Source organism: Pinus tabuliformis, chromosome 6, assembly GCF_031772625.1.
Source record: "Pinus tabuliformis cultivar Carrire ecotype Pingquan chromosome 6, CPIR1, whole genome shotgun sequence".
NCBI lineage: Eukaryota > Viridiplantae > Streptophyta > Pinopsida > Pinales > Pinaceae > Pinus > Pinus tabuliformis.
In genome coordinates this window covers 1895895213-1895911140 of record NC_142292.1, presented here as the reverse complement: position 1 = coordinate 1895911140, position 15928 = coordinate 1895895213, and positions in this window count along the sequence as shown.

Below are 15928 nucleotides of genomic sequence, written 5' to 3'. Positions count from 1 at the left end.
ACCAAATGAACCTGAGAAGATAGAGTTTGAGCACAAGACTAATGTCACTATAGACTTGCTTAGAAATAGGAGTCAAGCATGAACTAGCATATAAAAAATACAATTCGATGCCATATAATGTGAGCATTTGATATTAGAGATAAGAGAGACAACGAACAACCAAAGGAAAGTGGCACGACAGAAAACACTTGAATTTCATGTTGAAAATAACAATAAGAAATGTTAAAAATACAATCCAAAAATTCCAATTTAATTTGTCCTCAACTAAGTTATGAATTAAAATTGTAATTCTTTTCTCATATCAACTTGTAATATTTAACTAAATTAAGTTGACTTAGTTAACTTATGAATTTGGAGTTAGAAGTCATTTAGAATTCATGTATATGTTCTCCCAAAGTTTTATGGAAGTTTATTTATGAGTTGTAATTAGATAACTCAATTTACTAACTTATGTTCAGTTAAATTAGTTATAACTATTTGTGGAACTAATGGATAGTTAACAATCAGTTGGTGCGCTGGTGCATCCACAAGTGCCACTCTAGTTCACTGAAGATTCCCTCATCAGAAACTCACGCATGTTGATTCTGAGAAAGACCCAGTTGAGACTATAGTGCAAGGATAATGTACTATCAGTTGTATGACTTACTGAGTTGTAAATATCATGCATGCAATCAGGGAAGGACCTAATTTTGGATTGTGCAATTATGGATGAGGAATTTCCCTTTAAATATGGGCTAATCCTCTCAGGAATTGAGCAAAGAATTAGAATCTTGGATGCTGGGAAATTTGGCTAAGTGATCCAAATTGCATCCTAGAACACTCTCTAAGTTTTCTTGAATTCTTTAAAAATCATGCAAAAGTCTCAAAGTCTTATAAAGATCAAGATTATCAGAGATATCCTCATAACAGTTGCAATTTGTGATCAACGCGGAGCAACGAGGACCCTCGGTTAAGCGCGTAGACCGTCGGCCCATGGTAATGTGCACTGTCGTAAATTAGCAAAACCAGAGGTCAATTCAAGAAACGGGGGTAGTTTTTTATATGCGATTAGCGACAAGTTGCTAATAGCATATCACAAGGCAAACCCCTCAAATAAGAAAATGCCGCAAGGATCCGGACCCGAAAAATCATAAAATCAACAGATATCGTTTCGAGACCGTCAGAAGCAGGGTCCCACAAAAACTGGCAGGATATCGGAAGGGCTTCGAGTGGTAAGCGGTTTCAACCAAGTCCCACCCGATGCCACACAATCATTGCCACCTGTCTGGTAGAAGAGAGAGAAAACTGCTCACATCGAACGGGTAAACATCATGTTACTTATCCGCCCGATATGGACGATGACCGTAGGATTTGGAGGGTCCAGATCAATGATGGAGATGTGTTTTGATGGATGACTGGATTTGATGAAGTTGACCGGAAAAGTTGTATAGGATTTGATGTCTGACGTGGATGATGTGTTGGCAGAAGGTCGTGATTCACGGGCATTCTTTGAGTTAACGGAATAAATGGTCATTTCAAAAATGTCCAAGAGTACTGACACTCAGTTCGTTATGAAATAGGTGGCCACCTCCCTGTAAGGCGTTATACAGTGATGATTACATAGAACATAGAGATTTAGATGGACAGAGGCAGTGAAACCGGAGACCCAGGAAGCGGAAACGAATAGTCAGAAAGAATATTGGCTTTAAAGCCACGAACTGACAAAGAGAGAAGAAGGCAAGTTAAGAAAGCTAAGAGCAGAGTGAAGAAGCCGAGCTGACCTACAGAAGTAAAGGCAGCATCAAGCCAGAGTCAAGATAGAGACAGAGTGTCTGTGTACTCCAAAGAAGGCTTGAGAGGTTCAAGTGCACTCCTTTGTAATACATGTCATGTATGAGTCTTAGATTTGGCTCATACTACTGTGACCAACAGAGGTCGAGAGTTAGTAAGGAGAGTCTGTGTACTACAGAGACTTGGGGGATCCAAGTACAGTCCTGCTGATTTATATCTGCTGTGTGAGACTCAAATTGAGCTCATTGTTGTAAAAACTCTTCTTTGAAAATATAATAGAGAGGCCACCACTGAACTGCTTGTTAAACTTCTTGTGTTTACATGTGCGCCTATTATGTTTTCCTTAACTGCTTTAATGCCTATGTATTTCACAATCTCATTGATCTGTTGCATAAAATAACATGGGTACATCAATGCACATAAGTCTGTAATACCTTAATTATTTGTCGTAGATCAAATTTTGGATCAAGTGGTATCAGAGCTCTAGGTTACTAAGGTTAGACAAGATTGTGATGGATTTTTTTTGTTGAATGATAACTAGATCAAAGCTTAAATTAGGAAAAGGAGAGTTGGTTGAAGCTAACCCAAAAATTGGAAGAGTCTATCCTAAGAGGAAAATTTTAGAAGAAAGTCCCTTGGAATCAGACTCCCAGTTGATGGACAGTTTCATGACCATGAGAGCCAATGGTAGAAGAAATGTATAGAGAATTTAAGAAAGGTAGAGATGAAGATTCATCAAACTCCAAACAAGATAAAGGAGAAGAAGAATCGCTCCTCAATGACCACTCTAAAGGCAAAGGGAAAGAAGAAAAACTTCCCACACCTCCTGATAGTCCTGAAAATAAAAAGAAGGCATCTTTAATTAAAATAGATGTTAAATTTGATTTACCAATATATGATGGAGAGTTGAATGCAGAGAAGCTGGATAATTGGACTAGATAGATTGATGTATATTGCAGGGTGCACAACATTGATTTGGACAAAAGTAAGATTCAGCTGGCCAGCCTACGCCTTGGAGGCACTGCCTTGGTATGGTGGGAAGGCAGAACACAAGCTAACATGAATAAGCATGGTAAAATTATTTATGTCTGGAGTGAATTGGTCTCGGCGATTAAAAAATAGTTCTATCCACTAGCTTATATGTAGCAAGCTATGATGAGTTGGCAAACTCTTCGACAATTGAAAGGCAAAAGTATTCAAAGTTACACCCAAGAATTTAGAAAGAGAGCTTTGATTCTAGGAATTTCTTTAGACTCACTTGAAACTATACTGAAGTATATAGGTGGTCTACACAGCTATTTAAAGCACACCATTCTCATGTTTAATCCCACTAGCATAGATGACGTATCTGTTCAGGCTACACATCTAGAGGCTAGAGGCAAGAATGTGAACCCAGAAGTTGGGGGATCATCAAAATCCACTACAAGCAAGAATAAGGAAAAGAGAAAGCATAAATGGAAAGAGAGGAAGATAAATGGTGTACAAAAGACCAAGCCTTCATGCACTCACTGCAAGAAGGATGGGCATGATGATGAACACTACTGGATTCTACATCCGGAGCTGAAACCCAAGAAGGTTGATGAAAAAAAAAATAAGACTGCTGCAGCTATTCAGAAGGATTTTGGGTCAGACTTGGGGGATGAAACAAAAATCGCAGCCACATGTATAAAAGGTAAAAATTCTGAATCATCTACTAGTAATTCTGCACAATCTACTGAAGAAAATGGGAGGAAGAGACATGAGCTTTTTCATGTTAGAGTTATTTCCAATCCTCAAAAGATTGATACTTTGTTTGATAGTGGCTCACAAGTAAACCTAATTTCTGAAGCAATTGTAAAGAAGCTGGGATTACTAAACCACTCCTCATAAGAAGCCATATCCATTAGGTTGGTTATGTGATAAAGCAAAGCTACAAGTGACTAGACAATGTAAACTTAGGTTTTCTTTTCGGTCAGCATTTGTAGATGAGGTTGAGTTAGATATTGTTCCCTTGGATATATGTGGAATTGTTTTAGGAAGTCCTTACTTGTATGATAGAAAAGTTATTTTATATAGAGAAGAAATCAAGTATAAACTCGTTAAAGATGGAATCGAATATATTATAAGATCTCATAAACTCAAGAATAATTATACTCTCATAAACTCAGGGCAGATGAAAAGAATTGCAAATTCATGCAAACAATTTTTAGTGATGGTTGTAAAGGAAAAGAAACTTGATAAAACCAATGTATTTGAAGGCTGTAATACTAAACACCAAGCTGATTTAGAAAAAAAAGTTTTAGAATATGATATACTATTTCAAGAACCTAAAGGTCTGCCACCCAAAAAGGAAATAGTACATGATATTAATTTGCAACAAGATGCTCCATTGCCTAACATCGGAATGTACAGGTTTCCCGCTTTAGAGAGTGCAAAAATCAAGAAGCAGGTACCGGAGCTGCTCGAGAAAGGGTTCATAAGACCTAGCACATCGCCATGTATGTCTCCAATTGTCTTGGTGAGAAAGAAAGATGGCTTATGGAGAATGTGCATTGATTATCGAGCACTGAATATAATAACGACAAAAAATCATTATCCCCTTCATGGCATACATGATCTACTAGATCAATAGAAAGAAGTTGTTTACTTTTCAAAGTTGGACTTGCATAGTGGCTACCATCAGGTCAGAGTTGCAGAGCAAGATGTATGGAAGAATGCTTTCAAAACAATGCAGGGATTGTATGAGTGGTTAGTCTTTCCTTTTGGCTTAACTAATGCTCCTGCTACATTCATGAGAGTAATGAATGATGTACTAAGGCCTTTTAGTGATGATTTTGTCATTGTATATCTAGATGACATTCTTATGTCTAGTAAAACATGGGAAGAACATTTGAAGCATGTAAAGCAGACTCTAGATGTTTTGAAAAAAGAAAATCTTTATGTTAAGTTATCAAAATGTGAATTTGGCAAAACATCTTTGAACTATTTGGGTCATATTGTAGGGGGCGGTGAATTGAAGATATATCCCTCTAAGGTGGTAGTCATTGTAAACTGGCCTAAACCCAAATCTGCTACAGAAGTTAGGAGCTTCCTAGGAGCAGCACAGTATTGGAGAAAGTTTATTTCTAACTTTTCCTTGATTGCAGCTCCCTTACATGCTTTAACAAGATTGAACAAGGTGTTTCGGTGGGCAGGCAAATAGCAGAAAGCCTTCGAAACCTTAAAAGAAATGATTAGTACAACACGAGTACTAGCACTGCCTGAACTTCAAAGACCATTTGAGATTGAAACGGATGCCAGTGACTATGCCATGGGAGCAGTGTTGATGCAGCAAGATAAACCCATATGTTATCATTCTGAGACATTTAATTCAAAATAGTTAATTATCCCACATATGATAAAGAAATGTATGCATTAGCATAGAGTGTGAAAAATTAGAAACATTACCTAATGAGAAAAGAGACAATTATACATACTGATCATCAACCACTTCAATATTTACACTCACAAACTAAGTTGCAGCAATCAAGACACTATAGGTGGATGGGTTTTCTACAATAGTTTCATCTTTTCATCAGATATAAAAAGGGCATACACAATAAAGTTGCAGATATGTTGTCCAGACCAATCATAAATGAATCTACTATACTTAAGCATAATTCAGTATTGCATGAAAGCTACATTGAACAGTATGCTCAAGATATAGATTTTAAAGATGTATATGCAACTTTAAGTCATGGAAAACAAGTAGAATAATTGGATTATCATGTTAAGGACCAACTCTTGTATCATTTTGGAAAGTTATGCATTCCAAAAACTAAAAGAGTAAAGATAATTCGAGAAGCACACACTTCTCTAATATCAGGTCACTTTGGTGTAAGTAAAATAGTTGCATAGCTGCAAAGATTTTGTTATTGGCCCAAAATGAATGAAACAATTTCTAGATATGTAAGAGGGTGTACCATGTGTGCTAAAAGAAAGCCCATCAATAGAAAAATAGGCTTGTACACTCCACTACCAGTTCCTTCTCATCCTTGGGAAAGTGTTTCCATGGACTTTTTTGGGGGACTGCCTAAATCTAGAAAAGGTCATGACTATTTATATGTTATTGTGGATAGGTTCAGGAAAATGTGGATTTTAATACCCTGTAACAAATAGATTACAACTGAACAAACTACAAAGTTGTTCTTTCAGCATGTATGGGTTCATTTTGGATTACCCACTTCCATTGTATCTTATCGAGACTCCCGATTTGTTGGAAAGTTTTGGTCAAGTCTGTGGGAATTGATGGACACCAGACTGCAGAAGAGCATAGCTTTTCATCCACAAACAGATGGCCAAATAGAGGTGGTCAAACGGATTGCTATCCAGTTGCTCAGAGGCTATTGCAGCGAGCATCCCAAGCTTTGGGATGAACATTTGTGTTATGTGCAACATGCTTACAACTGGGATAAACATTCTTCTATACAGAGATCTCCTTTTGAGACCTGTTTTGGTTTCACACCAAGGACTCCCTTGGATTTTGTCTTTGGTAAAGGCACAGTAGTTGATGGACACAATGATGTGGACAAGTTAACCAAGTTCATTGAACAAATCCAAGAGATTCACCAGGCGGTACAGGAATAGCTAGAAAAGAGTCAAGCCAAGTACAAGGCAAGGCATGATAAGCATCAGATTGAACATAGTTTCCAAGTTGGTGATCAAGTCTCGCTGTATATCAGCAAAGACAGAATGCAAGGTGAAGGTAAGAAGCTGAAGCCAATAAGGTATGGACCTTTCAAGATACTTGAGAAAATTGGTGAGAATGATTTTCACCTTGATTTCCCAGCTTACATGTACATCTATTCGGTAGTTAATGTAGAAAGCTTGAGACTGTTTGAACCTTCATTTATTGAAGATCTCGAAGAGGAGAGTCAATTTCCTTCTATTGATGATCTGTTGCCTGAATATCTCAATGAATTGCAGGAAGATATAGTTCTGTACAAGAAGGTGAGAACTACGTGCAGAGGGGATGTTGAGTACCTCAAGATTGGGCTCAAAGGTTCAAAACCAAGTAGTGTAAGATGGATAGAAATTGGGCAAGCAAGCAATCTATATCTTCACTTGATTGATGCTTAAAAAGCAACTTTTGGTGGTCCAAAAAAATTTCCAATGGGTAGGCCGTGATCGAAATTGGATCCTAGAACACCCTCTAAGTTTTCATGAACTCTTTAAAAATCATGCAAAAGTTTCAAAGTCTTATAAAGATCAAGCTTATCGGAGATATCCTCATAACAGTTGGGATTTGTGATCAGCACGGAGCAACGAGGACCCTTGGTCAAGCGCTCAAACCGTCGGCCCATGGTAACGCGCGTTGTCACAAATTAGCAAAACCAGAGGTCAATTCAAGAAACAAGGGTAGTTTTTTATATCGCAAGGCAAACCCCTCAAAGAAGAAAAGGCCACAAGCAACCGGACCCGAAAAATCATAAAATGCAACGGATATCGTTTCGAGTTCGTCAGAAGTGGGGTCCCACAAAAACCGATAGGATATCGGAAGGGCTTCGAGCGGTAAGTGGTTTCAACCAAATCCTGTCTGATGCCACACAATGGTTGCCACGCATCTGGTAGAAGAGAGAGAAAACCGCTCACATCGAACGGGTAAACATCATGTTACTTATCTGCCTGATATGGATGATGACCGTAGGATTTGGAGGCTTTAGATCAACGGCAGAGACGCGTTCCGATGGATGACCGGATTTGATGAGGTTAACGGGCATAGTTGTATATGATTTGAAGTCCGACGTGGACGATGTGTTGGCAGAAGGTTGTGATTCGTGGGCATTCTTGTAGTTAACAGAATAAACAGTCGTTTTGAAAATGTCCAAGAGAACTGAAACTCAGTTCATTATGAAATAGGTGGCCACCTCCCTGTGAGGCGTTATACAGTGATGATTACGTAGAACAAAGGGATTCAGATAGACAGAGGCAAGGGAACTAGAGAGTTGGGAATTGAAAACGAATATTGAGAATGAAAATTGGCTTTAAAGCCATGAACTGACAAAGAGAGAAGAAGGTAAGTTAAGAAAGCTAAGAGCAGAGAGAAGAAGTCGAACTGACCTAAAAAAGCAGTGGCAGCATCGAGCCACAGTCAAGACAGAGACAGAGAGAGTCGAAGAGCCTGTGTACTCTAGAGAAGGCTTGAGAGGTTCAGGCACACTCCCCTGTATTATCTGTCATGTATGAGTCTCAGATTGGGCTCATACTACTGTGACCAATAGAGGTTGAGAGTTAGTAAGGAGAGTTTGTGTACTATAGAGACTTGGGAGATCCAAGTATAGTACTACTGATTTATATCTGTTGTGTGAGACTCAAATTGAGCTCACTGTTGTAAAAACTCTGCTTTGAAAACATAATAGAGAGGCCACCACTGAAGGCTAGACCAGGAGACATAGCCCAGGAGTATTTGGTGAACTGCTTATTAAACTTGTTGTGTTTATACGTTTTCCTATTATGTTTTCCTTAACTGCTTCAGTGCTTGTGTATTTCACAATCTTATCGATGTGTTGCATAAAATAACATAGGCACATCATGCACATGAGTCTATAATACCTTAATTGTTTGTCTTAGATCAAATTTCGGATCACTAAGTATTGGCCAAAGGAAGCCATTAGGTGGAGGATAGGAAATACTTGTGTAGGGTAAACTAAAGGTTGAGAAAAGAATATTGCATTCATCCAAATTCTTTGACCAAGGGTGCAAAGAATTAGAAGCTTGAAGGCTTGGAAATTTTGTGAAGTATTGGCCAAAGGAATTCATCACGTGGAGGATAGGAAATACTTGTGTAGGTTAAGCTCAACGTTGAGTAGAGCATATTCTATTCATCCAAATTCTTTGACCAAGGGTGCAAGGAATCAGGGGCTTGGAGAGCAGCAGAAGAGGCTAGAGATTGGCTTGAGCTGGCTTGTGAGCAGGGAGATTGATCATATTGAGTGTTGGGATTGTTCCTTTGAGGACAAGCATTATATTATGATCTTGGATTGTATTCACATCGTAGTGAAAGAAGTTTTGAGGTAGGTGACTGAGTATTTTTATGGCTAAAACCATACAAACAAATGTCCCTTAAGCAAGCTAAGAAGGATAATAAATTATCACTCAAGTACTATGGTTCTTACAAGGTGTTGCATAAAATTGGTACTATGGCATACAAATTGGAGCTGCCTACATCTTCCCAAGTACACCACCTTTTCCATGTTTCATGCTTAATAAGGTTATCAGTGACAAGCTTCCAGTTCAAACAATGGTTCGAGAACTTCACAAAGAAGGAAAAATCATATTTGAGCCTGAAGAGGTCAGGCAAACAAGATCCTGATAGTTATGGATCAATCGATTTCAGAGCATCTCATTAAATGGAAGAACTTACCTGCTAATGATTCCACATTGGAGGTTGAGAATTTTATACAGAAGCATCCAAAACGACTCAAATTCCTTGTAGATTCAAATTTCTAATTGTAATATTCTAAAACAATAGACTTGAATTTACTCTACTCATCGGTGACAACAAATAAATGATTGCAAAATAATGAAGCATACAAGAGAAAGAATGCAATCAACACATAACACAATGATTTCCTGGGGAAATCCATAGCAAAAAACCCAAAGTATATGTATATTGAATTAGTCAAAAAATATGAGAAGATTACAATGGCTTTCTCAAGCCCGAGTAATCTCTGCACTATCTCTATTTGTCTCTCCGCTTCCTAGGCAAGCCTTGGGCAATACTTAACCAATTTTTTTCTTTCCCAAGTCCTTATTTATTTGCACGGACCCTCAAGGAATTAACCGCTATTTAATTGGGAAATCCCTCAATTATGAATTTCACAATCCTCATGGGACTTCCTCTATTTCTTAATTCACCATTTGTACAATTTAGATGCTTATACAACTCATGATACACTATCCTTGAACTCTAATCTCAATTGAGACTTTCTCTGATTTGACTTGCATGAGTTAATTATGAGTGAATCTTCAGTTTACTAGTTTATCACTGTAGGCAACACCACATTGCACTTCAGGCAACACCACATTGCACTTCAGGCAACACCACATTGTACTTTAGGCAATACCACACTACACTTCAGGGAACATCACACTCAACTGCAGCTAGCACTGATCCAAAATGGATTCAATTTTTCCTCGAGATCATAGTCTTCAAATGTAGTTGAAAGTTGAATCAACTCGAAGTGCTCATCGATATGATTCCCATGGTGTGAATGACACATAAATCCAAGTTCGGATGAAGAAGTTATGGCCAGTCAAAATTTTTGGGAAAAATTAGGGCAAATGGCAAAAAAGTCAAAAACTCAAAGTCAATAGGTCAAAGTCAAAGTCAACTATCAACGCAGGGTGACATCAGCAGGACGTGGCATCCCGGGAACATTCCACGCATCCTGGATGACGTCAGCAAGAGATATGACATGGTGGCATGTGATTGGACAGAATGGGTCAATACGGTGCTGACACGTGTCAGCCTGGATTTGCCCAATGTTGGCATGAAATCCCAAAAATTTGGGGTCAAGGGGAGTCGAACCCCTGACCTCTTGGAACTGCCAAGACTTCATCGGAATCCGCTCACGGTCGAGCTACCTAGGTGCTTGTTAACGAATTTGTTGATTTTATATTTACTGTTGCAGGATTGAAGGCGCCGAAAAAAGGGGCCAAAGGCCGAGGTCAACCCCACGCCCGCTGAACCCCTTATTTGGTTACAAAATTATCCCACATCCACTGTAATAAACAACCATTTATGGAATATATTACCATATACCCAATGTATAAGCCAATGGAGCGCGGAGATACATGTCACCCAAAGTTTAATGCGGATATATGTTACTATATATGTATATCAATCCATATCAAAACGTCGGAGTGTCGGGCGGAGGTTTCGACCCACCGACCTCCAACATTGTAATATATACCATGCCTTTACACCTTCGGGCTAGCCAATATGCCCATACATTTGGACTTGAAACAAAGCCGAACCAAAATCATTTTAACATGTTGTAGAGCCGAACCAGCCAAATCCAGGGCGTGCGGACTGAGGTGGTTTCCAAAGCACAGAGGGTAGTGTTTCTCAGTGTAAGGTGGTTTTGCAGAAGGAAGAGGGGGTTTTTCACATTCCAGGGGGTCTGGAGGGCACAGAGGCTAAATACAGGAAAGTTTATACTCATTTGACTCGAAATTTCAAGCTGAACGCAATGGTGAGACCCTTTTTCTCATTTGAGTGTCTATTTTTGAGCTCATGTTTGTAAAAGAATTTTGAAACTAATAAAGCGGTCACACTGGAAGCTAAGGACCTTAAGAGGAACCCAGGAAGTCTGGTGAGCTCTGTTATCAAATTGTCGATGTGTTGATGTGTATGTTTATGTTTCAATTTGCTTCTGTGTTTATGTTATTCGCAACCTTTTCGATCCATTGCACTAAGTAACATAAGCAAACTTCGCATAAAGTCTATAATACCTTTTTACATTTTCGGATCAAGTTGGTATTAGAGCAGCAAGGTTTTTAAGGTCTGACAAGATTCTGTGAAGATTTGAATGCTTAATAGGTTGAGGCTTGAACGAGGTGAATCTGAACTTGTTGAGACGAATCCAAAGATTGGAAGGGTCTTTTCACAAATAAGGATGACGGATGAAAAGCCACTTGGATCGGAATCTAAATTCCTAGATAGTTTCATGATGATACGCGCAATGGTGGAAGAGATGTATTGCAAGTTTAAGAAGAACAAAGATGAAGGAACTTCATCACCTAAAGACAAAGAAGTTAAGGGAAAGGGAGAAATGCATCCTCCACCATCTCCTCCATCATCACCATCATCATCATTATCTTCTTCTTCTTCTCATAAATCTAGTCCTTCTAAGAAGAAAAAGAAGAAATCCTCTTTGATCAAATTAGATGTAAAATTTGATTTGTCGATTTATGATGGAAAACTTAATGTTGAAAAGCTTGATAATTGGATAAGACAAATTGAAGTGTATTGCAGGGTGCAGAAGGTTGTTTCAGAAAGGAAGAAGATCCAACTTGCTAGCCTTCTACTTGGAGGAACCGCACTTGTATGGTGGGAAGGCACGACACAAACAGATCTCAAAAAGCATGGTAAAATCGTTTCAACTTGGAATGAATTTGTTTCTACTATTAAAAATAAATTTTATCCTTTGGCTTATGTGTAACAAGCAATGTTGAGTTCGCAAACATTGCGTTGATTAAAAGGTCAAAGTGTTCAAAGTTATACTCAAGAATTCTGTAAGAGAGCTTTAACATTAGGCATATCATTGGACTCACCAAAGACATTGTTGAAATACATCAGTGGTCTCCATAGTTGTTTGAGGCATACTATACTTATGTTTAATCCAACCAGCTTAGATGATGTATCGGTCCAAGCAACTCATCTAGAAGCTAGAGGCAAAAATGTAACCCATGATGTTGGGAAATCATCCAAACCTATTGAAGGTAAGAATAAAGATAAGAAGAAACTTAAATAGAAGGAGAAGAAAGAAAACACCGTGAAGAAAGATAAACATTTGTGTACTCACTGTAAAAAGGACGGTCATGATGAGGCACACTGCTGGTCATTGTATCCAGAATTGAAGCCTAAGAAGTTTGGGAGTATGGAGCAGAGGAATGTTGCTGCTATTCAAAAGGACTTGGGATCAGATTCCGGTGATGAGACAACGGTTACATCAACAGGTATAAAAGGTAAAGATTCTAAAGCATCTACATGTACTTCTTCACATTCCGTTGATAATGATAATGATGAGAGGAAAGGAAATGAGCTATTTCACATTAGAGTCATTTCCAAGAATACTAAAATTGATACCTTATTTGATAGTGGTTCACAACTTAATTTGATTTATGAAGCAATTGTAAAGAAATTGGGTATAAAAACTAAACCTCATAAAAAGCCATATCCATTAGGTTGGGTGTGTGATAAAACTAAGCTACAAGTTACGAAACAATGTAAACTTTGTTTTGATATTGGGGCGAAGTTTATAGATGAGGTAGAGTTAGAAATAGTCCTGTTGGACATATGTGGAATTGTGTTAGGAAGTCCATACTTGTACGATAGAAATGATATCTTCTATCGAATTGAAATAAGTATCACTCACTAAGGATGGAATTGAATATATTGTAAGAGCTCATAAACTCAAAGATAATTTCTCTCTCAAAAATTCTGGACAGATGAAAAGAATTGTAAATGCAAGTAAACAATTTTTACTCATGATTGTAAAAGCAAAGGATATTGATAAATCCAATGCTTTCCAAGGCTGTAATCCTAAACAAAAAGCATATCTAGTTAAAGTTGTTTCCAATTATGATATTCTGTTTCAATAGCCTAAAGGGCTTCCACCCAAGCAGGAGATAGAACATGAAATTTATTTACATCAAGATGCTCCACTACCTAACATTGGAATGTATAGGTTATCAACTCTAGAGAATGCAGAGATAAAGAAGTAGGTACATGAGTTGCTCGATCAAGGGTTTATTTGACCAAGCACATCATCGCGTGGTTCACCGATTGTGTTAGTGCGAAAGAAAAGTGGCTCGTGGAGAATGTGCATTGATTTTAGAGCACTAAATAAAATCACAATAAATAATCGTTATCCTCTTCCTCACATTCATGATTTATTAGATCAATTAAAAGATGTAGTTTACTTATCTAAATTGGACTTGCGAAGCAGCTACCATCAGATCAGAGTTTCAGAACAGGATGTATGGAAGACTGGTTTTAAAACAAAGCAAGGACTCTTTGAATGGATGGTTATGCCATTTGTCTTAACTAATGCTCCTGCTACATTCATACGAGTCATGGATGATGTATTTAGACCATTCATTGATGAATTTGTAACAGTCAATTTATATTATATTCTTGTTTACACTAGGACATGGGAAGAACACTTAAAACATGTAAAGCAGGTTTTAGATGTTTTTAAAAGAGAAAATATCTGTGTAAAAATGTAAAAATGTGAATTTTCCAGGACATCTTTAAATTATTTGGGTTATATTGTAGGGGGTGGTGAATTGAAGATAGATCCCTCTAAGGTCGAAGTCATTGTAAATTGGCCTAAGCCCAATACTGCTATAGAAGTTAGAAGTTTCTTAGGGGAAACACAATATTGGAGGAAGTTTATTTATAACTTTTCTTTGATTGCAGCACCTCTGCATGCTTTGAAAAGTGTGAAACAGGTGTTTTAGTGAGGAGGCAAACAATAGAAAGCCTTCGATACACTTAAAGAAAGGATCAGTACAGCGCTAGTACTAGCACTGCTAGATCTTCAACATCCATTTGAGATCGAGACAGATGAAAGTGAATATGCCAAGGGGGCAGTGTTGATGCAGCACAAAAAGCCCATTTGCTTTCATTCTGATACATTTACATCAACAGTAGTTAACTATCCCACGTATGATAAAGAATTATATGCATTATTACATAGTGTTAAAAAGTGGAAACATTACATAATGGGTAAAGAAACAATAATACATATAGATCATCAGCCACTACAATACTTACACTCACAAACTAAATTGCAACAATCACGACACGATATATGGATGGGGTTTCTACAACAATTTCATCTTGTTATCAGATATAAGAAGGGCATGCATAATAAGGCTGCAGACATGTTATCAAGACCAATCATAAATGCATCCACTATATTTAAGCATCATTCCATAATTCATGAAAGTTACATTGAACAATATGCTCAAGATACAAATTTTAAGTATGTATATGCAACATTAAGCCATGGTAAGTAGGTAGAAGAATTGGATTATTTCATAAAGGACAAACTCTTATATCATTTGGGAAAGTTATTCATTCCACAAACTGAAAGAGTTAATATAATTCGAGAAGCACATACTTTTCTCATATCAGGTCATTTTGGAGTAAGTAAAATAGTTGCACAATTACAAAGATATTGCTATTGGCCACGAATGAATGAAACAATTTCTAGATACATTAAAGGATGTACTATGTGTGCTACAGGTAAGCCAAGTAATAGAAAATTAGGATTGTATACTCCATTACCAATTATTTCTCGTCCTTGGGAAAGTGTTTCCATGGATTTTGTTAGGGGATTGCCAATGTCTAGAAAGGGTCATGACTATTTGTATGTAGTTGTGGATAGGTTCGGTAAGATGTGTATTTTGATACCATCTAATCAGCAACTCATAGCTAAACAAACTGCAAATTTTTTCTTTCAAAATGTATGGGTTCATTTTGGGTTACCCACTTCTATTGTATCCGATCGAGATTCTCGATTTGTTGGGAAATTTTGGTCAAGTCTATGGGAGTTAATGGACACTAGGTTAAAGAAGAGCACGACATTTCATCCACAAATAGATGGTCAGACAGAAGTGGTCAACAGGATAGTGATACAGTTGTTTCGAGGATGTTGCAGCAAGCATCCTAAGCTTTGGGATGAACATTCGTGTTATGTGCCACATGCTTACAACCATGCAAAACATTCTTCTATTCAGAGATCTCCTTTTGAGACTTGTTTGGGTTTTGTACCAAAGTCTCCCTTTGATTTTTTCATTGGTAAAGACATAGCAGTTGATGGACACATTGATGTGGACAAGGCAACATAGTTCATTGAACAAATCCAAGACATTCACCAGGCAGTACAGGAACAATTGGAAAGAAGCCAAACAAAGTATAAAGCGCAACATGACAAACAACAAGTTGAGCATAGTTTTCAAGTTGGTGATCAAGTCTGGTTATACATCAGCAATGAAAGACTACAAGGGGAAGGTAAGAAATTGAAACCAATTAGATATGGTCCTTTCAAAATACTTGATAAAATTGGTGAAAATGCTTTCTACCTAGATCTACTAGCATATATGCATATCTATTCCGTCATAAATTTTGAAAACTTGAGATTTTATGCACCTTCATTGATTGAAGATCCCAAAGAGAAAAGTCAATTACCTTCCATCCAATATTTTTTGCTCAAGTATCTCAATGTCCTACAGGAGGACATAGTTCTTGACAGGAGGATAAGGACTTCACGATGAGGAAAGGTTGAATATCTTCGAGTTGGACTCAAAGGTACAAATCCAAGTAAAGAATAATGGATCAAGATTAGAAAAGTGAAGGAAGTTTATCGTCACTTAATCGATAGCTAAAACCAAACTTTTGGTGGTC